The sequence below is a fragment of the Ambystoma mexicanum genome, chromosome 6p (genome assembly GCF_040938575.1).
Source record: "Ambystoma mexicanum isolate Mex_15411 chromosome 6p, UKY_AmexF1_1, whole genome shotgun sequence".
Classification (NCBI taxonomy): Eukaryota; Metazoa; Chordata; class Amphibia; order Caudata; family Ambystomatidae; genus Ambystoma; species Ambystoma mexicanum.
The window spans coordinates 1,339,674,879-1,339,699,334 of NC_090935.1; the positions used below are offsets into that span (position 1 = coordinate 1,339,674,879).

Consider the following 24,456-nt stretch of genomic DNA (forward strand, 5'->3'; position numbering starts at 1 on the left):
GAGTGGGTCCCACTATTCCTTTGCCTCTTCGAGGCATTCACAGAAGCGCAGTCACCGGTCGCCTTCCCCACCCTCGTCAGAGGACTCTGCCAGACGGCAGGTAACTTGTCCCACTAAACACTCGCCGCCGGCCAAATGGGATGCATTCCGCCAGCAGATGATGGTGATTATCCAATCGCAAGGCACCGTTCCGTCCACGCCTTCGAGAGAAGCCAGCAAGGAACGAGCTAGAGCTACCACTCGTATGCCTTCGGGCTCGGGCGGGCGGCGCGATCATCGGGAGCCGTCGAGGTCCCGATCGGACAAGGGTGATCGCCATAGCCGTGCCAAGTCCCGGTCCCGGTCCTCGGCGCCATCGAGACCGTTGGAGCCTGTGAGGCCTTCTAAGAAGGCATCGATGATGTCGGCGCCATGTCCGTCGAGGGACTCTTTCAAGGCTCCGGCTTCGAAGAAGTAGTCGACACCATCGGCGCAGCAGCCGTCAAAGGACACGCTCAGGCTCTGGCCTCGAAGTCGTTGTCGAAGTCGTCGGGGCCTCGGTCGACGTCGATCCGATTCCATCGGCACCCTCGACGCTTTTTGAGGAGAATTTACGGGAGGTGCCCCGGAGCACTGTGAAAGCTCCGAGAAAGGCTCTTAGCAAGTCTGTGAGGCCTGTTTTTGAGCCCTACTCTGTTCCCCCTCCCAGGGTGGATTTGTTCCAACCCTTGGAGTATATTTCAGAGGTGGAGGAAGGGTCCGATGAGGAGGGGGTTGTGCCTTCTGAGGTTACTGATGACCTGTTGTCTGGTCATAGCCAACTGGAAGACCTTCGTCAATCCTTACATGACACCAGTGGTTTTGATACCTCTCCGGAGTTTGAGTTTGGCAGGCCTGAGTCTGGTACACATGCTGACTCCTCGTATAGGCGCCTCATGTGGAGGGTGACTGAGTATTTGGGGTGGTCTGCTCTATCTGCTGATTTTCTTCAGGATGATCTGATAGACATCCTGGATCACGGTCCACTCACTGACCCGGTGTTGCCATTTCATATGGCATTGCAAAGAAGGGTGGCTGCGGCTTGGACTGCTCCAGAGAGTCTCCCGGCAATGAATAAGTTGCTTCCTAAATTATACCGCCCAGCCAGTGGCGACCCCTGCTACTTGTCAACGCACCCTACTCCGGAGAGTTTGATGGTGCAGGTGACTACGGCCCCAGCAAAGCAGGCTGTGTACCCTACTATCCCTCCGTATAGGGACGACAAGCGCTTTGATGGTTGGGCGAAGAAGGTATTTTCTTCTGGGGGGTATGGCTTTAAAGCAGCCAAATCCGTTTGTGCCCTGGCAAGATCCACTCACACTCTGTGGAATTGTGTATTGTTGGCAGTTGAGCATATTCCCGAAGGGGAGGAACGGATGGTTTTCTAGCCCTTGTCCAAGACGGCAAGGATGCCATGTGTGAATCTGTTCAGTCGGGTCTGGACATGGCAGACTGTGTCAGCCACCTATGGCTGCGAGCACCGTGATACGCAGGTTTGCTTGTTTGTGGAAGTCGGGGTTTGCTCCGGATGTGCAATCCCCGCTTCTCAACATACCCTTTGATGGTGTCCATCTTTTTGGCAGCAAGGCTGACGAGAGTCTTGAGAGGTTGCAGACCTCCAAAGCTGCAGCAAAGTCTTTGAGCGCTGCAGTACGACAACCTCCGCCTTTTTGTCCTAGGGGACAGCAATGGAAGGGAGGTCCCTTTCGGTACTACTCTTCCATTGGTAGATCGAGAGGAGCTGTCAGTAAAGGGGCCACCGTAGGAGTACCAGAGGTGGAAAGCAAGGTACTCGAGGTGCCAAAGTCGCTCGGGCAGTTGTCTCTTTGCCGCAGCCGGGTCCGCTCAGTTATGAGGCCATGTCCCATGGTTCGCCGGTTGGGGGCAGACTGGCGTAGCATCTTGGAGAATGGCGTGCCATTACTTCAGATGTTTGGGTTCTGGAGATCATAACCCACGGCTACTGTCTTCCCTTTTCGGCAGAGGCCTCACTATAATCCACCGGGGAAGCTCTCTTTGAAGCTTCCGGATCCGCTCCTTGCGCAAGAAATCCTATCCCTGCTGGAGAAAGGCGCCATAGAACTGGTGCCTGTAGCGTAGAGGAACAAAGGATGGTATTCACCTTATTTTTTGATCCTGAAAAAAGACTGGAATTGAGACCCATCATGGACTTTCGTGGGCTGAACAAGCTCCTCAGGAAGGACAAGTTCAAGACGGTAACTCTTTCTCAAGTCCTCCAGGCCCTACTCCAGGCACTTCAACTACAAGATTGGTTGGTGTCTCTAGACCTCAAGGATGCTTACTTTCATGTGCCGATTAATCCAATGCAAAGGAAGTACCTGAAGTTTGCGGTTGGTGACTTGCATTTTCAGTTTCGGGTCTTGCCGTTCGGATTGACCTCCGCCCGAGGGTCTTCACCAAGCTGATGGTGGTGGTGGCAGCATATCTCAGGAAAGGGGGGATTCAAGTCTAACCCCTACCTGGACGATTGGTTGATCAGGGCGCATTCTCCAGAGCAAGCTCTCGATCATCTATTCGTCACCTGCCACTCCCTTCACAAGCTGGGCTTCTCCCTCAATTTCTCAGGTTCAGGCTGTCTAGTGTCTACAATTGTACCTGTATCACTCTCCCACTCCTCACCTGAGGTTTCTGGGTTGGCTTCCGAAGGCTCGTCTGAAGAAGTCTCCACAGGTGTCTCTCTCCAGGCACTTGGGTTCTTCTTCACCGTCTTGAACTCTTGTTAGAAGAGATTGGGCCAAAATCCTCCGGAGGTCACTTTGCCAGTAAGGCAATATGCCCGGCAGCGGGGACTCCGGGGAGCCCACCCCAAACCAGGGAAAAGCCGCAGCAGAAAAACCCTGGGTAGTTTCAGGTGAGTTGGTCTGTTCAAATAGGTATTCTCAATCCTTCTTGGTGTACTGCTCAGTGAGTGGGTAATTTGCGATCCTTCTTGGAATCCCAGTTTTTGAGAGTACTATATAGACCAGAATGCACTTGGGTGCAATGTCTAAGCTTTTGGAAAAGATTCCAAGAACTCTGTGAGCAAGGTTGAGTAAATAAACAGAAGGGGAGGTGACACAGGTCAGAGGAAGCATACAACTCAGGGGACATAAGTTGAAAGTGGCAGCTGCTTGTAAAAGCGTGTGTTAGAAAAGAACTGCAGATAGCAAGTTCACACTCGCTGAGTATTGACCCCAGAGCGTGAACGCAGGTGTGGGCTTATTCCAGCAAAAATAACAGACACACGCAGGGAAGGTAGCATGACAGCACGAGTAGGGAAAGGTCAAAATAAAGAAGAAAAATGCCCTGCAGGAAGCGCAGCGACAAAATGCACAATAGAAAGCAGGGAAAAACAAATGGTGTAAAGGCAAATGTGTGGAATAACAAGGAGTAGCACGAGAAAGGAGCATGGTCAACTAGCGTTGGGAAAGAAATCAGTTGCAACACACCGGTTGCCACACCTGACCGCTAATTATAGCCCCTGTTCCAGCGAGGCTAGAGCGTAACGTCTAGGTAAAGAAGGATCTCAGTCTTTCTTCCATTGCTTCCATCTCTCCCACAGGCTCCATGGGTGTTTCATGACACAATTTAAAGAAGTCCCATGTGACACCTACCCAGCGGCTCCAGTACATCGGAGCAGAGCTCGACACATCCCTGGGGTTGTGTTCGCCTCCCCAGGTGAGTTCTCATCACATTCTGCAGATGGTGGCCAAATTTCAACGTGCCCAGAGTCTCCCGGCGTTCGAGTTCTTGAGGTTGCTCGACCTCATGGCATCCTGCATTTTCCTGGTGCCAGAGGCCAGGCTGCGGATGAGATCTCTGCAGTGGGCTCTCAAGATTCAGTAGTCGCAGTTCTCCGGGAGGATGTCTGATCCCGTTCAGATTCCGCCCTCGGTCGCACAGGATCTTCTGTGGTGGGCCGTCGAAGGCAATCTAATGAAGGTTCCTCCTTTTTGGCAACCGTGGCCGGAGATAACGATCATGACGGGCGCATCCCTCACGGGTTGGGGAGCTCGTGCCAACGAGTTGACGGCCAGCGGCCGTTGGTCTCTGTCAGAGTCCAGACTCCACATCAATCTGTTAGAGCTGCAGGCTGTCAGGCTAGCCCTGAAGGCTTTTCTGCCGTCTGTGCGGGGGGGAGAATGTCCTGATTATGACGGACAATACAGTGGCCATGCAGTACCTCAACAAATGGGGGGGGGGGCAGGGTCACACCCGTTGTGCAGGGAGGCGATGCAGCTCTGGTTCTGGGCCATTCAGCAGGATATTTCCATCTCGGCAGTTCATCTGGCCCGAGACGAAAACGCGCCGGCGAACGCTCTGAGCAGGCAGAGCACGGTCTCTCATGAGTGGGGGCTGGCTCAGGAAGTTCTGTTGGAGATCTTCGCCCTATGGGGAACCACGCAAGTGGATCTCTTCGCCACCAGTGTCAACCGGATGTGCAAAAGATTCTGCTCGCAGGAATTTCCTCCAAGAGAAGCCTTAGGGGGCGCGTTCGTAGTGGAGTGGTCCTTCCCACAGCTGTGCGCGTTTCCTCCAGTCTCCGTCATTCTGCAGGTGTTACGGAGGTTCGATTCCCAGATGATCCTCATTGCTCCGGCATGGGCCAGGAGAGCGTGGTACCCGGACCTTCTCGACATGTCCATCTGCCCTCCACGCCGTCTTCCCTACCAAGACGATCTGCTCTCACGGGAGGGGGGGGCCGGGTTCTCCATCCAGAGGTCAAGTCCCTCAGCCTTCATGCTTGGTATCTGAAAGGTTGAGGTACAAGGATTGGGACCTCACGGAGGACGTGATGGAGGTGTTGCTTTCGGCCAGAAGGCCTGCAACGAAAACTCTGTGCCGTTGGAGAAAGTTCTGCGACTGGTGCGGCGTACTGATTGTGGATCCTTTCCAATGTTCCATTCCTTTGGTTTTGTCTTTTTTGCTTTCTTTTGCCCACAAGGGCCTGGAAGTGGGTACCATTAAGGGTTACCTAGCGGCGCTGTCCATATTTAAGCGCTCGTCTGAGGAATGTTCTTATATTAAAATCCCTTTTGATATCTGTTTCTAAAAGGGCTAACTAATGTGTTTCCACTGTCGCCTTTCCAGGTGCCGGGATGGGATTTGTATTTGGTTTTAAAATTCCTAATGGGAGCTCCATTTGAGCCCTTACATTCTTGTCCGTTGCGACTATTGTCCTTTAAAACTGTATTTTTAGTTGCGGTTACTTCCATACGCAGAGTGAGTGAGTTGCAGGCACTTCCACCAAACCACCCTTCACTCTGTTCCATAAGGACAGGGTTGTCCTTAGGGTGCGGCCTTCCTTTCTTCCGAATGTTGTCGGAATTCCATCTGAGCTGAAAGGTAATTCTTCCGGCGTTCTTCCTCCTCCACCTCCTGGTAAGGAAGAGGAGTGGCTCCATAGGTTGGACCCTAGGAGAGCTTTGAGTTTCTATCTCTCACGGATGTCCCAGGTCAGAGTGGGCGATCAGCTCTTTATTGGTTATGCTGGAAGGCGTTTAGGTCAGTCTGGTCCAGGCAGACCTTATCTAGATGGATCATTTTGACGATCTCTGAGTGTTACCGTTTGGCGGGAAAGGACCCTCCAGTAGGCTTACGGGCTCATTCTACTAGGGGTATGGCTGCCTCCACTGCCCTACAGAGGGGTGTTCCGATTCGCAATATTTGCAAAGCAGCCACATGGGCCTCTGTCCGTACTTTTGTGAAACATTATTCCTTGGACTCTATCCATGGCAGGATTTGGCCTTTGGTAAGGCAGTCCTCTATTCTGCAATTTGATTGGGCATTCTAAATTGATGAAATTGTTAATTCTTTTCCCACCTCCATATGTTGGTACTGCTTTGGGAGTCTGTCAAAGATGTGGAATACTTCAGAGGACACAATCCCTTCGAAGAACAAGTTACTTATCTTACCTGGTAAAGTTCTTTCGATGGGATGTTCCTCCGACGTATTCCACATAGTACCCTCCCTACCTGCCCCTCTACAGAATTTCTTATGCGATTGCAGCTTACGTTTCCGCAAGGCTTTCTGTAGTCATACTGGCAGGAGATTGGTGCCACACGTTCTGGGGAAAAAACTACAACTGAGGCTATGGCCGTCATGCGTCCTAGATATAACATCCGGTGACATCGACCATCGACGGAGGCCCTCGTGGGACAGCGTATTGACGTCATCGATGCAGGTCGCCTACGCCGAAAAAGTTTTCCGAAGCAGCACAGCTGTGGTCATTACTGTCAAAGATGTGGAATACGTCGGAGGTACATCCCATCGAAAGAACGTTTCCATATAAGATAAATAACTTGTTCCTTTGGTGGGTTATTTCACTAGCCCTGGGTGTGTGTAGCACATGTGAGTTGTGGGGATGTGGATAAGAGAAGAGGGGGGGGCGTTAGTTGGCTTCTGGTGATTTCTTTGAGTAGTTTCATTGTCATTTCTTTATTCTGTATTGTCCCACGTTTGCTTTGGTCCAGGTGCATCGTTTGTAGAGCCACATGTCTGTTTAGCTTGGTGTGTTGAATAGCCAGGTTTTTAGTCGATTGTGAATGTTAGCTGGTATTCCATTGAGATGTTGAAGCACGAGCGCTGAGGTGATGTCGTCCATTAGATTAAAGGATGCTAGTAGTTCTGCCTCTAAAAAGGGGTTTTGCTGTTCAAACTCCCTTTTCTAAAGTGCTCCCTGCTAAAAGCATAGTGCTCCAATGTGATTCGACTTCGACACTCTACCGACTTCCCCAGCAGTAGAGCAGGGTCAAAGGGTGCATGAATTCGGGAGTAAAGCCAACTGGAGCCAAACATCAAGCAGGTGGGGTGGTTGGCCTCTAGTCAAATACTGGCAGAAGAAACTATGTAAAGATGAGCCCTGCCTGTTTTAGCAGGACAGCTCTTGAGATCACACGATTATAAATCCATGAAGCAATTTGGTGTCATATACTTTTCAACCTGAATTAGTGACTCATCCATGGCAGGACTGCGATTCAGGTTGTCCTGGCTTAGACCACACACACAAGCATCCTCTTGGTGAAAGTTAATAAGCTTCCCTTTCGTTGCCCCTGTGGGAGAAAGTACCCTCAGGACAGGAAATCCCCCTGTGGGGTTGGGCTGTGACATCCCTTTGAAGATTTAGTGCCTGATACCATAAATAGTCTACATCAGGGTGCTTAGGTTTAGCAGATAGAAGGAAAAGGACTGAGTTAGAGTAGCCTGGGACAGAGCTACACTGCACTGAGGAATTCTACCATCATGGATTCTGGTAGGTTCCCCAAACATTCTGTCCCCTCCCCATTCCCTGCAGACTGTGCAATTTGTGTAGGAATCGGCGGTCAAAGGATACTGGTTACAGCGGTCAGGATTGGACCAGACAACAATCATCCTTTGGACCAATCAGCTTTAGCGGTTTGCCCACAAAAAGGTTGCGCTGGGGGAGACTCTACCCTTGCTGATTTGTCTTTGGAATCACAGAAGAAGAATGCATGCACTGTTAAATAGTCTATTCCAAAATAATCTGGCATAGAGGTGAAGACAGAAGGCTCAATGGCAGAGGAAAGATCTGCTCCCTACCAATCTCAAGGACACATTTGGAGTGACAAGCTGACTTGCGAGGTCTACTGCATCAGAGATGCTGGAACCAAGGACCCTGCTCACTTGAAGTGACTGAACCCTGCAAGTGTGCTTTACACTCTGCTGTCTGGTAGAGACACCGGGGAGGTCCTCAACAGCCCAGAAGCCAGGAATGGCTCTGGGCCCTGATTCCCACATTGGGCTGCTTGTGAGTTACACCACCCCAGACATCTGCTGCTTTGTCCTATGTGCCGTAGCTGCTTATGAACCACACTGTGTGTTGGAACTAGTCACCCAGCTCACCATCCCAATGCAAAATCACTGGCTCAAAAAGCACAGTGGAGCCTGGCTTGATGCTGTTGAGCCACAGCATTTGCAGTTGTCTTTACCCCTGTCCCGTATTTAAGGGCCCTAGTTACTTGTAATACCACTTGTAATACCCCACTCTGCCTTTTTACAAAGACATCAGTTTAATGACATTGCTGCTGAAATAATGCCTGTCCTGTCTACAAGATCCAGCGTGCCATTTTCACTATAAAAGTCTACATTCAGTATGTTCTCTACACAAAGGGGTGTGTGGTTAGTGTTTGTAATTAGTTGTGTGCATTTTAAGTTTGATTAAAGGTCCTACTTTTATTGGACATTGTTTATTTTGGATTCATTTTTACTAATGCTATTTGGGTTGCTACTGTTACGCCCTCACATTCTCTACTGAAGAGTATAGCCTAGCCCTCTGCCCATGTTACCAAAAAAAAGGTGACATAGGTATACCGTTGAGGTTGTATTTGGTTTACCTTTGGCTCACTGTTGGTTTAGTATTAGTGTGGGGCTGAGTAGGCGTTTTAGCCACTACTCCTCATTATACTCGGAAAGAGCAGCAGTCACTCCATCAAGGCTACAGTAGTAGTTGACGTATGCTGGGGTTCCTCTTGAAAAATAGCAGTTTAATTCAGGAGCAAGCCAGTCTTGTTTCCAGTAATGCCTACCAGTAACTTCTGTCTGAATTGAATAGTCTCTCTCCAGAAGAAAGTCGGTTACTCCTGGTAATTACTTTTGTGGATAGGCCCCTTTTTTTCTCCTCCCCTCCTCCCCCAAGTTTGTATGGGACTTGCAACAGATTCATGTGAACCCAAACCTCTTTAGTTCTAGTTGATTTCTGAAACTTAAAATCTCTTAATTTATTTTAATGCACATTGATTCTTGCAGGCTGTTCTTGAAGGCAAACTGAAATGGGCCCCAGGAAGGTAATTCGTTTTTTCTTAGATTTGAATTGTTTTTGTGACCTCCTGTTATACCATTTTTTTGATGGCTTGAGTATAACCGCTTGAGATTACATATTCGAAAAGCAGAGTCCATTTTGAACTCTACTTGGTTCACATTTTATGATATAGAAATACATACTGGGTTGTTTGCAAAAGTCCTTTATTGTATGAGTAACTATGGCAAAGCAAGCGAAAAGGATCATTTGATTTGGGGTCAGGGGGGACTAGGAAAGGTGTTTAGTGAAGAAGCTAATGAGGCGTTTAATCACTGTCAAATGTAAAAGCCTCAACTGAGGGACAGTTAATAAGTAGAGAGAACTGCCATTTATGATGCCCTAATGTGACGAGGCCAGCAGCCTGGCCTTGTCAAAAGGGGATAGGAACCCATCTCGGCGGGGGGGGGCAGCCTATCGCGGAGACATCAGGAGCTAGTCCTACCACAGAGGTCGACGTTGGTAGCTGAGAGGGGCCCCTATTCCTGTGCACACCCACCCCCTTGTGCCAGTATATTGTTGTGCAGTAAACTGTCTGCTCCATCTTCTCCTCAACAGCATACTTGCCAGTATCTTTCCTTTTTTCAGAGATCAAAAGTTAGGAACAGGTGGCCATCAGCGAAACCCAAGTGAGTACGCCTCGCATAGAAGAAATGAGTCCCAGAAACCAAACGGCAGAGAAATCCTCACAGAGCCACAAAGGTCCTGCAAAGACAGCAGCGTGTCACTAGCGGGGAGATGCAGAGTGCAGCTGCTCACATAGGCAGCCTGAAGGCACACATACGGGACATCAGAGGTCACCCGCAGGCCTGCGCAACAAGACCAAACCCCAGTAGACATCAGAGAATGAAAGGGAACTGGGCCCTTGTCATTTTGTGATGCCATAGCCGCTCCACAGAAAACTTGAATGAGGAAAGTGCTCAGTGCTTAGCGCCTTAACATGCCTTATCAACTCACATATACACCTTGAGACTGGCCTAGATTAGACAAATGGAAAGAGACCAGTTCCCAAATAGGGGGGGTTATAAGGGAGGAACAGGAAGCGGGAAATGTGGGTTATTCAAGTGAGATTAGCATTTGAGGTGGAGGACCAAAGGACTAGTAGGAGGAAAGAAGGAGCGGTGGATTGTGGAGCAGGTGAGGTATTGGCTAAGGACTGGAAGTGGTACGTGTACATATATATGTGTATGTATATATATGTATGTATATATATATAGTGTGTGTGGCGAGTGAAAAGAGAAGAAAGCATAAGGAGTTGAATGTGAATTGAATGATGCGGTGGAAGAAGGGTGTTTGCATAGTTTGGAGGCTAGAGTAATAATTATAATTAAAATTGGTTATTTAGAGCGCCCTTAATATTGATGCGGTTCCAAAGTGCGGACCCAGTATTCAAACCTGCGTTGATCTGTGTCATCTTGCTTCCAAGACGAGCGTGTTGCCACAGAGCTATACTACCAGTCCGTAGCAGGGAGAAGGAACATTAAAGGGACGGCAGAAAGTTGGAATGATTGAGAAAGAATCAGTTGGCATAGAGAGGCAGAGGTGAATGTGGACGTGACAGGACAGCTTGAATAAAACCAGAGTAAGTGCAATCACTAGCCCAATTCCCGTTCGATCACTAACCATTGGATAAAGTTGGAACTGTTAGGATGTCCTTGTGGGGGAAAGTCTTGTATAGAAACAAATAAGTGGCTTTTGGGTACTCCCCATCAGAACAAGGCAGAAACTAGACAGTGGGGGTGAGTGTCAACCTTTAGTAACTACTAACCAGCCCAGGGTTGCCTGGGTTAGGGTGAAGGGTCGAAACAAGACCAGGGAGAGATGGCCCTAGGGCCCACAAAGAAGGGAAATAAAACCCTTGAACCTTCGCTGAATAGCTCAGATGTGTTGGTGTCACAGATGGCACAATAATCACTCCAGTCGCAGAGGAGGAATATTTTCAATTTGTATGACAAATGTGGATTGTTTGGGGCCCTCGATTTGTCAATATGTTTGTGTATTCTTGTACATTAAGTGGCTACACTCAATATTTCAACTTGTATTAAATGTAATTAGGCACATCCTATATCATGGCAAGTACCATTATTTGGTTGAATCACTAGGCTTATTTAGATGTTTTCTCAGTCCACACGATCCTGCAACCTACTGTCTGTATTTACTGCGATTTTCACAAAAACATCCAGTTGCAGTTCATTCCTTCCCAGTATTTGCAGATATTTAATTTAGTTTGATTTTTTTTTCAGATTTTCCTTAACTCAATATTTGTTCCAGAACATCCGATTCATTATTCCAAGACCTGATTATTCTAAACCATGCACCTCAGAACATGCTCCAGTTTAAATGTAACTGTTTATCTCGTGCAAACTAAATCAAAGCCAAGAAATGCAAGAACAAGTTTTTTTCACTAACCTTCTATTCCTAAAAGTGCCTACCTATTCTTGTACACTGAGACAAACACGGGATTGACCCTTATCATAGTGTCTGCTGTGTCTGAACAGTGGCAGTATCCATGATCCCGGAAAAACTTTATTTAGAAAAATGTGTGGATGTTAAATCCATCATGATTGGAGACTGGCTCTAAACTTTACTTGGTGTTCAGATGGCCAACCCTTACTTACTGTGAGGCTTTTGTTCCAAGTCCAGTATATTTACAACCCCTTTTCACAAATAAAAATAATTTGTTCGCTTATCGTATCTGGATACATTTTGGACAATCGACTGATCCAAAGCACTGTTAGCTATTTTCTCATTCACCTGCTTGGGACGTTTTCCCATCCTGTTTAATTCTTGGAAGTCCTCTGTGCCCAATATTTTTCAAGAGCAAATTTTTGATCCTTCTGACTGATAAGTGTTGCATAATGTATTGTCGCTGATCTATTAGCCTTCCCCTGTACATCAATCTAGAAGGACAGTTTTGTAAATATTCGATGGACTGCAGTATATCAATTTTAAGACGTGTTTGTTTATGAAGCTGAACAAGCAGCTCAGATTTGATTACATATCGTGTGCAGTTTAATCATTGCATAAATGTCTTTGATCTATCGTATCCCATTTGTCAAGTTCCAGGTCACCTTGTACTCCTGTTATGCTGTATTATTTTCCATTGTTTACTTGATAGCAATCACGTTCCTGTCAGTCATTTCATGTGTTTGTTTTCATAGCTCAACGAAAAAGGAGTACCCTTGGCAGTTTAGTTTCCATTAGTTGGCCATAATAATAATAGAATTTACTTTTTCGTGTTTTAATGCGAGTGCCTTTAGGACATATATATATAAATACGAACAAATTATATATGTCCTAAATTCTTTTTTGGGGACAGTATGATTTGAACTCTCCCAACCTCTGTCAATCGCGGAGACTTCAGGGCAACATTTTCTTTTTTTGGCACAGATTGAGCCTTAAACAGCCTGCGAGCCCGAGTGAGCCTTTGTTATTGTGCTTTTATAAGGCACCCATCATGGACAGAGCAGTTTCATAGTGCCCCCAGAGCAAAGAATCCACAAACTACTTATCCTGATGCTACCCAAGTTGCATCAGTAAGTCTATAGCATCCTTCAAGAGATGGCCTCCATTTAAAACCAGCTCCTGTAGAAATCTATCACCATATTGGCATTTTGTTAATATGCCACAGGAGTATCATCTAAGTTCTCAGGCGTTTTTGGCCATTAAAAAAACTAGAAATTGTTGGAGCTTTAACTCTAATATTTTGCACAAGTTCTGAAATCCAGGCATGTGTTTATCCAATCAGTCACAGTTATGATATGATAGTTTATTTATATAGCGCCTATACACAATGTGTTTCAAAGCACTTCAAGGCAAGGGAGGGAACAAGGGAAAACACAATGACATTCTTACAGGCATTGAACAGTAAGGTTGTGAAATTAACTATCGTACTCTTTCATTTTCTGTTTGTCTTACCTATAAGCCTGGTCTCCTTTTAGCCACAGGTATCCAGATAATATTTGTATTTTCAATACATGAATACACTACTTTAATATGTAAAACACAAAATAAAGATCCAGGATTCTGCGCCCCGTAGTGTTAGTATGTGTTTTATTGAGTTGCCCTTTAGATAACACGCGTTTCGGCCTTCCTTGGCCTTTCTCAAATCAGGGCTCTTATGTTATTATAATTCACCAGTGTAGGGTTAGTTGTTTAATTCTTTAGCCTTATTGCTTGCACTCTGGAATGTCACTGTATGCTAAAATTGAAACTCGCAATATTGTGATTGTTTTTAATAGACTTCGGATTTTATTTTGCACAGAATGTTTTGGTTGCTGTCTGCTAAACAAATACTATACATCAATTGTGTATTGATGTTTGAAACCATTGATTACATCAGTTTTTTTTCCAATGGATAACTACTTGGTTAGGTTTAAGTAGTTTGCTGACTTAGAAGATTATGCATGAGATTATGCATGCATCACACTTAGATAGAATTGTGACGATTAACCATGGGCCACACTAGAAGTGAAATGAGAAAATTAACCATGCATCACACTTGGATTGAATTGTGAAGTTTAGCCACTAAAAAACTCATCCCTCTGCTCACACCCCTCAAACTGTAAATTAAACACAACCATACCTATATTGCACAACAAAACACACGCACTTTACTACACCGCAACAACAAAACAAATCACACATAGCCTCTCACAACAGCACATGACAACTACCTACCGAAAAATCACACCTATACTCAACGAAAGGTGTAAACCGAACTGAAGCTTCCAACAGCACATCACAGCTCTCTTGCATTTTTTCCCCCCACTCAGTCTTACTAACCTACCCTACCCTCTTGCTTTTCATATCCGCCAGAGGACCACTCCAGTGGTGACAGTGAACGGTATACATATCCTATAACATAACAGATCATTATTATTCCCCTGTCCTTAGAAATTGTTGTTTTAATGTGTTCATTTTATGTAGGTCTCTCTCGAAGAACACAGGCATTTTGTGGTGTAAGCCAGTGGTGTTATTCTTGATATTGTTTCATTACCGTAATTCTTGATATCTTCATAATTTACAGACTTCAGGTGGTTATGTATGTTGCCACATTAATCGACCCAGTGATTAACTTTGTTGTTTTAATATTGTGTGTATTAATAACATGTATATTTCTATCTAAATATTTATTATCCATTTAATAAAAAATCCTTTTCAGTCAAACATAGGAGTGGTACTAAGATATGTGGCACAACAATGATCTAATGCATTGGTGGATCTATGTATGTATGTATGCTAATATGTTAACAGTGTAAAAAAACTACCAATCCTGATCCTAACTAGCCTAGAGAGGGGTAATCTTGTTCTCACCCATATTTAGACAGTTTAATGAAACGCTACATCGCTGATCCTCTAATTGTTTTTTTTTTAATTTAAATAGTATTTTTTTTTTTTTACTGTTGGCCAAAAGGGGTGAACACCATGCTTTGCAGAAGTAAATCACACACAATCCAGTGCAGAACGTTTCGGAATGCATTAACCGTGAAAGGAGACCGGTCAGTCTTGGCCATCTGTGCAGGAGATGGTGAGTGCAGGGTCGCTGTTAAGGATTTCAATCAGGCGACACACACCTTGGTCTCCGCTTAGTATGCAGCGCGTGATTGAAATGCTTATGTTTTTATGTTAGATTCAGTATTGAGATGGTACACCACTCGTATCACACCCCCTTTTCAAATGCCCCGGGTCACAATGGACCATGAACCAGGCTGGTTGGTAAAATACAATATTTATTTATTTGAAAATTAAAAGAAATCATACACTTTTTAATATGGAGCAGCAATCACCAATGGGTGATAATGACAATAGGAATGTAAGCAATGCACTTAATTTAACCTTCTATTGAAACATCTACCAAACACCAGGAAATAGGAGCACTTTTTGATTTTAGGCAAGATAGCACTCAAGTTAGAATTTACCCCTGCAAGGTTCCCTCAACCCACAAATAATCAATTATACGTGGATAAACAGAAACAGCAGGCAATGGGGAATGACAAATGGGAAACAGAATTGAAAACCGACCTTCCCTCCCCAAACAAGAGAGAAACGGATTTTAAACCCTGGCAATGCTAAAAATGACACTCTGAAATGGATGAATAGAATAATGAATGTGTGCAAAAACCTTAAACAAATACAGTTCTTCACTAAAGCAACAATGTAAAGGTACTAACAATCACAAGCAATGGATTAGCAAGAGCATGCAGTTCGAAAATGAGTGGCAGGGTTTTAAAAGATGTTGCAGCAAATGACACGTTGGAAACTTTGCAAACTTTGCAATTCCCGCCTGAAATTACCCAAACGGTTTTTAATAAAAACTGGTGAAATATTGTAAATCGCAATGCGTTTTTTGTGTTGGGGAGTAGCAGTAGAGTAACTTTGCTGAAAATGTTGGGGGGACATGACATCTGAAGAAAAGGTACCCCAGCCAAATGATTGGGGACAAAATGGTGTGCCATGAAAGTTGGGGGGGGGGGGGGACAAACACCCCTGCCCCCTCCTGGGTGTAGCTATAGATCATAGGTACAATATGAAAGTGAAATTAGGTCTCTAGCTGCTAAATCGAGTGAGTTATGCAAGATAGAGTGAGGTGTGTTTTGAGTAAAATGGAGCGGTGAAAAAAGGAAAGGAAATCAGTTTTGACAAGAACAGTTTTACTCTACACTAGAGCATTCAGGCTAGGCTACGAATGAAGGACACAGGAAGCTCCAGGGTTGATTCGCAAATTCAACCCTAGCTCCCCAGCGCCCGCTCTGGCGGAACAAGTCCGATCACTCGAAAGAGGATTAATAGTTTAGGATTTACACAAGGCCGAATTACTACAGAGATGGTGCTAGCACTAGAAATCAATGGCAGGGTGGCAAGAATGATTTTGACAGTTTGAACAAGGTATCGGGATAAGGTGACTCACAGAGTGGGTTGAGGACAAAGACAAGATAAGCTATGGGTTAAGGTGGGGTCGCAATTTATACACAGTCCACTTTTTAGGTTTTGGATTTTGGACAGTCAGCGTTCTGGTCACCACACGGATCTGGTCTAACAAAGGACAGCTGGACAATATCAACTGGACAGGATCAGCTGGGCAGGGACTGGTTACCGGGTATCACTTCTGGACTGGCCATTTTGGTCACTGGATAATATAGGTCATCAAGGTAGCAGGATTGCAGCAGCATGCAGTGAGTGGGATCTAGCAAGGCTGGATAAGGATGCCAAAAGTACCACAGTTTCCCCTTGTTAATGGGAAATTTAGTGGGTTTTTAATATTGTAGGCCTTGCTGGGAATGGGATCAGCACTGCTTGGGTTTTGCAATGGGCCCTGGAGTAAGATCAGACTTGTAGTTGGAGTCTGGATCTGAAAGATGACGGTGTCGCGGTTACCTGAGTCTCTGCAGGAGCAATGGAGTCCCCCAGTTCCTTCTCTGGTTCTACACCACCCTTCAGTTAGTGGGCAGTCTGACCTGCCAAAAGAGTGAATTGTAAGGGGTTAAGTCCAAGGGATAGCAACCCTCCTTCCCCCTCCCAACCCACCTAGATATCTAAGCACCCTGGTGCGTGTCTCACCTGTGTGTTTAATTTGGTGCGCCCTCCATCCTGCTCATGCAGGGGCGCTATTTTTTGGGAGTTGCTTTGGAGTTGCTGTCGAATGCACTGCTTTAGCTCCAAGGGTTCGTGTTACCCAGTTTCTGCACTGGGACTTCAGTTCAGGTAAGTTTGCAGGTAAGTTCAGGTTAGTAGAGTCTCAATGTTCGTAACTGCCCAGTTACCTCACTGGGCGAATCTTGTGTTTCCGTTCTGCCGTGGTGCTACGTGCCAGTTCACAGCACTGGACTGCAGCAACAGCGGTGAGCAGAGATAGCGAAAGAATACTAATGTCTTTTCTCTTTCTTTGCAGGATACCCGAGGCGGTCCGTAGATGCGCGAAAAGAACAGCGGTTTCTGCAGCCAATGATGTTCGAGGTAAGTGTAAATGTTCTGCTTTAGAGCATGCAGCGTTGCAGGGTTAATGAAGCGAGCGCTGACTCCGGTTGTCGGATGGAATCGAATCGGGACGGCTGAAGACTGAGAACCAGGCGGCGTTAAGCGTGTGCTCTCAAGCTTACAGGAAGCACAGGCTGCTCTTCGGGCATGGCTTTTATAGGCAGCCACGCCCAAACACTAGAATGCCTTGTAACTTCTTGGATGCCAGGATGTCCCTCATTGTCCATATTGGAGTGGCAGGAAGTGATGTAAATACCATGAAACAAGTATGAGGTTACCCTAAGAGATAGGAGCGTTTACTCTGAGTGACTGCTGTGAGTGTCTTGAATGCCAGGCTTCTACCCACTTGGCTCCTACCTGATCTCCCCAACTGCCTGTTCTTGCCCCAAAAGGGGGTAAAGTTTTAAAGGAGACCCCCTGGTTAGTAATCATGACATACGGGTACAGGAACGCAGCGCAGGAAATCAGGAAGAGTGTGTGTGTCTCTAGAATCTTGTCAGAGACCCTTATTTATAGTGTAAAATGACATCATCAAAGTATAGGCTGGGCATGGTTAAATATGCACGCCCTTAAACTACTTGGATTGGGCAGGGGTGCTAGTATCCGACTTTCTCTCAAATGGTTGGATTTCTAAGGGAATGATGTCAGGTTTATGAGGTGAGTTATACAATGTCCAAAAACTCCCATATTTACTTTACTGAAAATCTGATTTTGCCAAAAACATACATTTACACCATTGCAATCTCTTGGCAAATTATACACACAGGTTATATATTATGTGCAGCACATATCGGTCCAATCCTCCAGTCTGTGCGACCTTGTTTCACCTTTGATACATTTTGGTCATTTTAAACATGAAAGATTTGGCCTAAAATTCCATACTTTTGTACACAGATGCGAATTATCCCCAGGGATGTATGTTCAAAATGTTATGTTTGCGACATTAATACTTTCCTTGTAATCGGTCATATTTTATAACTTCAATGAGTTCTACCAAATCTTACAAGAAAGACCATAGAATTATATTTGAAACTGCGAACTTTTTACATTTTTACTAATTCTTGCTGCAGAGATAAAAAGTCTTTAAAGTTTTTTTTATAAAATAGACTTTGTGAACAAATGGCAGTTCCTTTATTGGGTCAATTTCTTTCTTTAACTTCAACTGCTGCCAACTGTCATTTCCTTTAAGGCAAGGTGGGAGTTTCTCATCTTAATTGAAGGTTTTATTGCCCCTTACACTTAAAGGGTTAGTGTCCCAGGACTTCTATTGTCCCAGCCTGGAGCACAGATGAATGTCTGACGAGCATGTGAACTTTCTTTGTCCTGGCCCATTCAAAGTTCTTCAAGCTGGCAATTATCACTTACGTGTCCTGGATTTATGGTGTATCTCCCTTCTTAGGGGAAGTTTCATGGCTGGCAACTGGAATGACTGTGTTTTTTCTGAGAGCTTGCAAATCCAGCCCATGTGTTTTAAACTTTTTAATTTCTTATTTTGGGTCCTGAATTAAAACAAACCTGTGAAAGAAGATAGCCTATGTGTGTATCACCAATATCATAATCTCTTTACATTGCTAAGTAAGCAGGCTTTCATTCACAATTTATTTTTAAACAGTCCATTTTTTCTCGTCAGTCAGCAAAGCCCATTTTTCCACATGTGTTTAAAAACTGCGAGCGTTTCTTTCTTTAAATTTGGTTTGGCAGCTCCCTTAGATGCTCACACTGTATTTGTACCTGTAGCCATTTCCTTGAATGTAGGAGTTGTAGGAGTTTTATCTAAAGCATAGATACATTGACACTTGACCTGGCTCAGAGAGTTAGTCTCTTTGAACTGCTGAGCCTGGATACTTTTTGGAAAGAAATAAACGCGTGTTGCTGTGCGAGTGAAAGTGAAGTTGCTTATTGATTTCTCTCAGAGTTGGTTTGACTGGGTCTGGCACTCACAAATTATGCCTGGTTTTGGTGAAGCACCGTGAAATGTCCTGGCCATGACGGGGCCTTTTTAATCACAGTGGTTTCTGAATGCACAGATGGAATTAGCGTCAAAGCAGCATTTTGAAAGGGTCAAAATGTTTCATTTTGAAGGGGATTTTGGCTTTTACAGCAAAGCAAGGCTGCTTTTTCACTTGATTCCTTTTATATGTTTCAGAACACACTGGCATACTTTTTCAATGTGTCCCCTTGTGCCACCTTGCCTGAAGAGTGCTAGGCAGGATGGTGCGCTCATCTTTTTGTTGCGCCAAAATGCAGTTTTGAGGTCCTGGTGTGCAGAGGAGCCAGCCTGCAGGGTTGCTGTTTCTTGCGCAAATGCATCTTGGTGATGTGGTGAATGCCGTTGAGTTGGTTAATATATCCCACAACGCCATGGTTTGGCTTGCAGAGTAGGAAGTGGAAGTGGAGCACAGAAGGCAGTTGGTGAGTTTATGTTGTGTCCCTGGATTTGACAAACTGTGACACAAGTGGACTGAAGAAATGGCAGGGTTTCGGGTGTGTCCCCCGAAGGGTCATGAGAGGGATGCCTGAAGTCGGGGGACATAGAGGGAAAACTGATCAATTTTGCAATTGTGAAATTGGTTAATTTTGAAAATTCCACATAGAAACGTAGTCTTCAACCTAGGCTTTTTAGCTACTCGCTTCATCTGAAGGCACGTGTTCTAACCTTTTTCCTACAAATGCACTGGCAATGACAAGGGTCTAAATGCTTGCGTACCTTAGAACGGTGCTGCCGTGTGAGTTGTGAACATGCCATACATGAATAGGCGTCCCTAGAGGAGGGTGGGGGCAATTCCCCCCCCCTATTTGATGCTCCCCTCTATGTTAGTGGCCTCCCCAGGACTCCCCGAACACCCAGGACTCCCCCAACACCCCCAAATAAATCCTGGCTGGGAATGACATTTTTCCAGGAGTTTTAAATGTGCTCCTTTGCCCAGCCGTCATCCGTGCATTTGCAGGTACTATTTGCTTGGCCTGTCTTCTTTCTTGTGGCCTAAAAGGGACACCACAGGAATCACTGGGCCATCACTGTCAAAAGCAGACTTCCTACACGCTGCACACACTATTGTTTTCCAAATGTGCATCTTACACTTGCATAGTAAACAACAAGACATTTTCAAACTGAAAAATGCTTCTTGAGCTTGCATTCACTCGTTTTCTTTAAAATGAGTTTCCTTTTTTGTCTACCACAAAATACCATGTGGTTTCTGTGCCCCTTCTTTTGTGTTTTATCACAGGAAACATTACATTTATGAAGATGTTATATGCTTGTCAAACTGCATTATCACAAATACATGTTTCAATTGTGCTGATAGCAGTTATTAGGAAATTAAACTGTGCGTTTATGGATTTTCACTACAGGGGCAGAAATATCCCCATGCCCACCCAGAGTATAAACAAGCGACCAACCCATACCATAGTCGAAAACATTTTTATAGCACTTGTTATTTTATACGGAATTGCAAAAAGTCATACGATTAACAACCAGTTTTAAATATATGCTTTATCATATCATATATCATAAAATCTCAGCAACTGCACTGAACCTGTTGAGCTACCCAGATATCCTTCTGACGAACGTGTCTATGGACCCCTTAATGTACTCAAAAACACTGCATTACCAACAGTGTAGTTCATGTACATAACTAACAGTATTTCAGCTCAAGCCACGCTGACCATGTGCATAGATTGAGGGTGTACCAATGGCAGCTCCTCCTTAATGGGCGAGGGGGGCTAACCCACAAGCACCCTCTCCCATTATGGAGGACCCGAGGAGCAAGCTGAGGGAGTGCTCCTGGGCAGGCTTGAACAATTAAAAGGAAACACTGTTTCCATCTGACAGTTATGTTAATTTAAATGTGTATGTATGCATCAATGCTTGTGTTGTGTCTAATGAGTGAGTACATGATGAGGGGTGAGCGTGTGCATGATGGTAGTATTTACAATCTCATATACAGATTCCTAAATGACTGAAATAACCGAAAAATATCTAAAGAAAAACCAAAGATATATTCATAAGAGTCTAGAAAGACTGGAAAGACGCCAACACGTGTTTCAACCCTGCTGGGTCGTCCTCGAGGCGTATAAGTGACATAAACACTCTGGTGAATTCAGATGTTGTAATAGGTTAAGTAATGTTCTCCCACAAAGGTTATAAGCATGTGCTCTTAGAGGTGGCGAAGTCATTATTTACGAGATTTCTGCCTGTCAGTATACTGTATGGTAAATGTATACAGTAAGGCTGCACAATTAACTGGACAGCATTTGCAGCGTATCGGTCGGCTACTTAGCAGTGATACATGTGAACTCGCAATCATGCAATTTATTTGAGACCAAACATATCATCATTAAACCTACCGGTTCGTTTCAACTCATATTGCAGGCGCGACTAATTGTGCTTCACAACAACAATTTTGAAGCTGTATCCGGCCACTAGGCCTCACCAGTTCTTTTTAATATAAGACACATAGACTCGGGGCGGTAAAAATAAAGAAGAGAACCGACCACCAAGAAATGTGCACATAAGTATTTAATTTTAGGAAAGTAGTGAGAGAGCTTAGGGCAAGAATCTCCACACCCCTTTGCAGGCGGTAGGTACACCATCGCTAATCTAGGGATGATGGTGCCACACAATTGGGGACATGAGATATCCGAACACAGCCCCAGAGAACTATCGACAGGAATTTAGACCCAGGAATAACTTATGTTTAATAAAATAACTACCGTCTGTTTTATGTTATATTTATTGGAGCTGTAACAGCTAATGGTGTAATAAAAATGTCTAAACAAGATCTGCCTCCAGCCACTGGATTTATATTTTCTCTGCGTGTCCTTCACTGCAGTTCTGTTGCATACAAGCATTGGGAAAGCCAACAGTTTTTGCTTTTGTAGAAGTATTAGGCATTTGCCTGACCCAGCAATTAGATATCGGGGTACTTGCACCTGCTACCTTTAATGGCCCGTTAATGCCGGTACGGCAGTGCCTGGCAAGGCCCTTTACCTTGCCTACGCAGAAGTCCAAACTGTTGCCATTGCCAGTACTTGTTTTTAAATCTCTTGCCGATGTGTTCCTTCTATATTTTCAAAAGCTCCATAAAACGGCTGCTCTCGCGAGGCTTTTTACTGCTTCATTCTTCTATCTTGACTAAGGCAAGACATTTTCAAAATCGTGGGAATAAAGTGACCAATTATTCAGAGCATGGTAAATCGGCAGATTTGCAGAAGTTCGTTTATTCTGAAGGGAAAAAATACCTCTTTGACTTGGAAGAATGGCTTGGCGATTATTTCTTTCGCACCCAGTAATGCTTGAGAAGGGTCGCTCTTTTACCATTATGGTCATTTACATGCCCTTTACTGTTTCGAGTTGGTACATTTTCAATGAAAATAAACTTTTTCTCCAATGTTTTCTTATAATTTTTGAGGCTTCTGCTGATGCAGAAGTGCCCTTTTCTATATGAATAGTATGCTCTTGCATGCGGTAGGACATGGGTTCCTTGCATTATTGGACAATGGTAGTTGGAGCCTTTATTGAATTTCAATAAAAGATCCGTCCATTCTTGCTCTCTTTATGGACGTTTGTGTTTGCCAAGTAAACCTGAAAGTTAATTTAAATTGAATCATTAAGGAACTAATCCCCGTGCCCCGAAAGAAAAGGCTTCTCTCGAAGCTCTGATGGATTATTATAGAAGCCACATTGAAATCAACACCTCGGAGCAAATAATGGCTGCTTTTCAGATGTTTGAGAGGCTTTATGGCTAGGCAATGTTGCCGGGTTATAAACCGTGCATCATAATATAAATCATTAAAAATGAATTTCCCTCTTCTGGGGAAAAGTAACCTAGTTCTTCCTTCCTGATGCCCAGTATTGGCCTAGAACCTGATTGAAAGATGCATTTCCGTAAACGTTTCTTAGTTTGCATAAAGCTGGGTGCCAACCTTGTTCTGATTACGTGGCACATCTTGAACCACAGCAAGCTTCTGTTTCTTACATCTATGTTTCATTGCCAGTTGTGTGAATTTGATAAAGGGTTTGTGGTTTTGAACTGCATATCCGTAAAGCACCTGAAATCTCATGCAACATATACATCTTTAGAGAGCCCGATTTCAGTCTTTTTTTAATGGCAGGAACATCTTTTTGGGTTGCAGTTTATTCTGTCTTGAAAGCCATCCCATCCACGGCCGACCCCCTTCAATGTCCCTTCGGACTAAGCTTCTTTGCTGGACGAGGTATATTTTTTCATCTAGTCAATCTCCTACAGTACATTAAATAATGGACATATATACGTACCCACTACTAAAATGTTCACCCGGACAAGAGCATTGCTCCATTTCAGTTGGAGCAAGTACATTTAACTTTTATTTCAAAGCCATTTGCCAACTCACACCTGGTAACACTGATTCTCCACCCATTTGGCTTCTTCAACAACTCCCAGCCTGTTTTGCCTCTAGTATCTTGCATCTCATTAGTCTTCGTTTTGCTGATGGCCCGGTCCCCTTTCCTTAAGGAAGGGTCCATAATACCCATGCTAAAACAAAAACATTTGGCACTCTACTTTCTAATTACTGGCCCTTCGCCAACATGGCGATTCACTTCCGCCTCTTCCATCAGTGTGAATAGAATTTGCTCAGCCTTTTTGACTACAGCGACTGTCTCTCTCTTGAAAGGCACTTTGGCTGCGCAGAATGAAAGCATAAGAGTTCATGGTGGACCTTATGACTGCATTTTATACTATAGACTACCGTCTTCATAAACTATCTTTTAGAAGTCCTAATGGCCATCCAATACTGAGCTGGTTCAAATCATTTATTATTATTTTTTTTTTTTTTTACAAAGAACTGCCCTGGGTACAAGGGGCCCATTTTGTTCTTCCTCGACTAAGGTTGCCTTTTTTAAAGTGTCCAGCACAGTAGGGAAATTCCAAGAATGTGTGGATTAGATTTATGCCGTTTAGTCATTGATGGAATAGAATTGTGCTTAGTTGATTTATTTAAAGACTGAATTTATTGTATTCTGAGGAAAAATTACGATGTGCATGGTTACCTAATTCCGCCTTTACTTAACCAGATTGCTACTTAGAGTAACGAAGTATAAAAAATTCAGCTTTCACTTTGATCTGATCATTGGCATCTCGTTAACAGTGGTTGTACAGGTTTTTTGATTTTATTTGAGAACCTTAAAAAATAAAAAATCTTTATTTGCTGACCCTAACATGTACATCACCAGAGCTTTGTGCTGGGCTGCAGGCACATTTTTTGACCAAATTACAGCATGCACAGAATGTGTCAGTCTTAATTGGGTGTGGCTTTTGTTCTGGCCCAGAAGGCTGCCTGATTGGGTCAGAAGATCATTCAACTCACGTCGCGATGCTAGAAAGGTGCACTCTAAGTTAGCCGTTTTCACGCCCAAGGGGGTGAATTCAGCTCTGCTGATACATTTTGAAAATAGTTAATGTACATACGTTGAGGCGTTCCAATCCACTACTTTTCAGTGTTCCTATGTTCAAGCTTGCCTCTAAAGGGGCTCGCATGTTTGAAGTTGCAAGGATGTGAGACTCTACCATTTAACAACCGTTGTTTGGATTTTACGTCCATCTTTAGGCCCAAACTAAAAATACTCTGATTTCAGTGGGCATTGGTAACTAGTGGCAAGTGATTCC

At 44.6% G+C, this 24,456-nt stretch overlaps 1 protein-coding gene across 4 annotated transcripts in view; it reads left to right on the forward strand.

Moving 5' to 3' along the window:
- JAK2 (Janus kinase 2) overlaps positions 1-24,456 on the forward strand; it is a 1,999,562-nt gene that overhangs the window by 319,267 nt on the left and 1,655,839 nt on the right. Inside the window, exon 1 of one of the 4 annotated variants that reach the window (XM_069626010.1) lies at positions 16,769-16,789. The exons of the other annotated variants lie outside the window; for them this stretch is intronic. The gene's annotated coding sequence lies outside the window, so the exon portion shown is untranslated. Of the gene's footprint in view, positions 1-16,768; positions 16,790-24,456 lie in introns of those variants that run through there. 4 annotated transcript variants of the gene reach the window in all.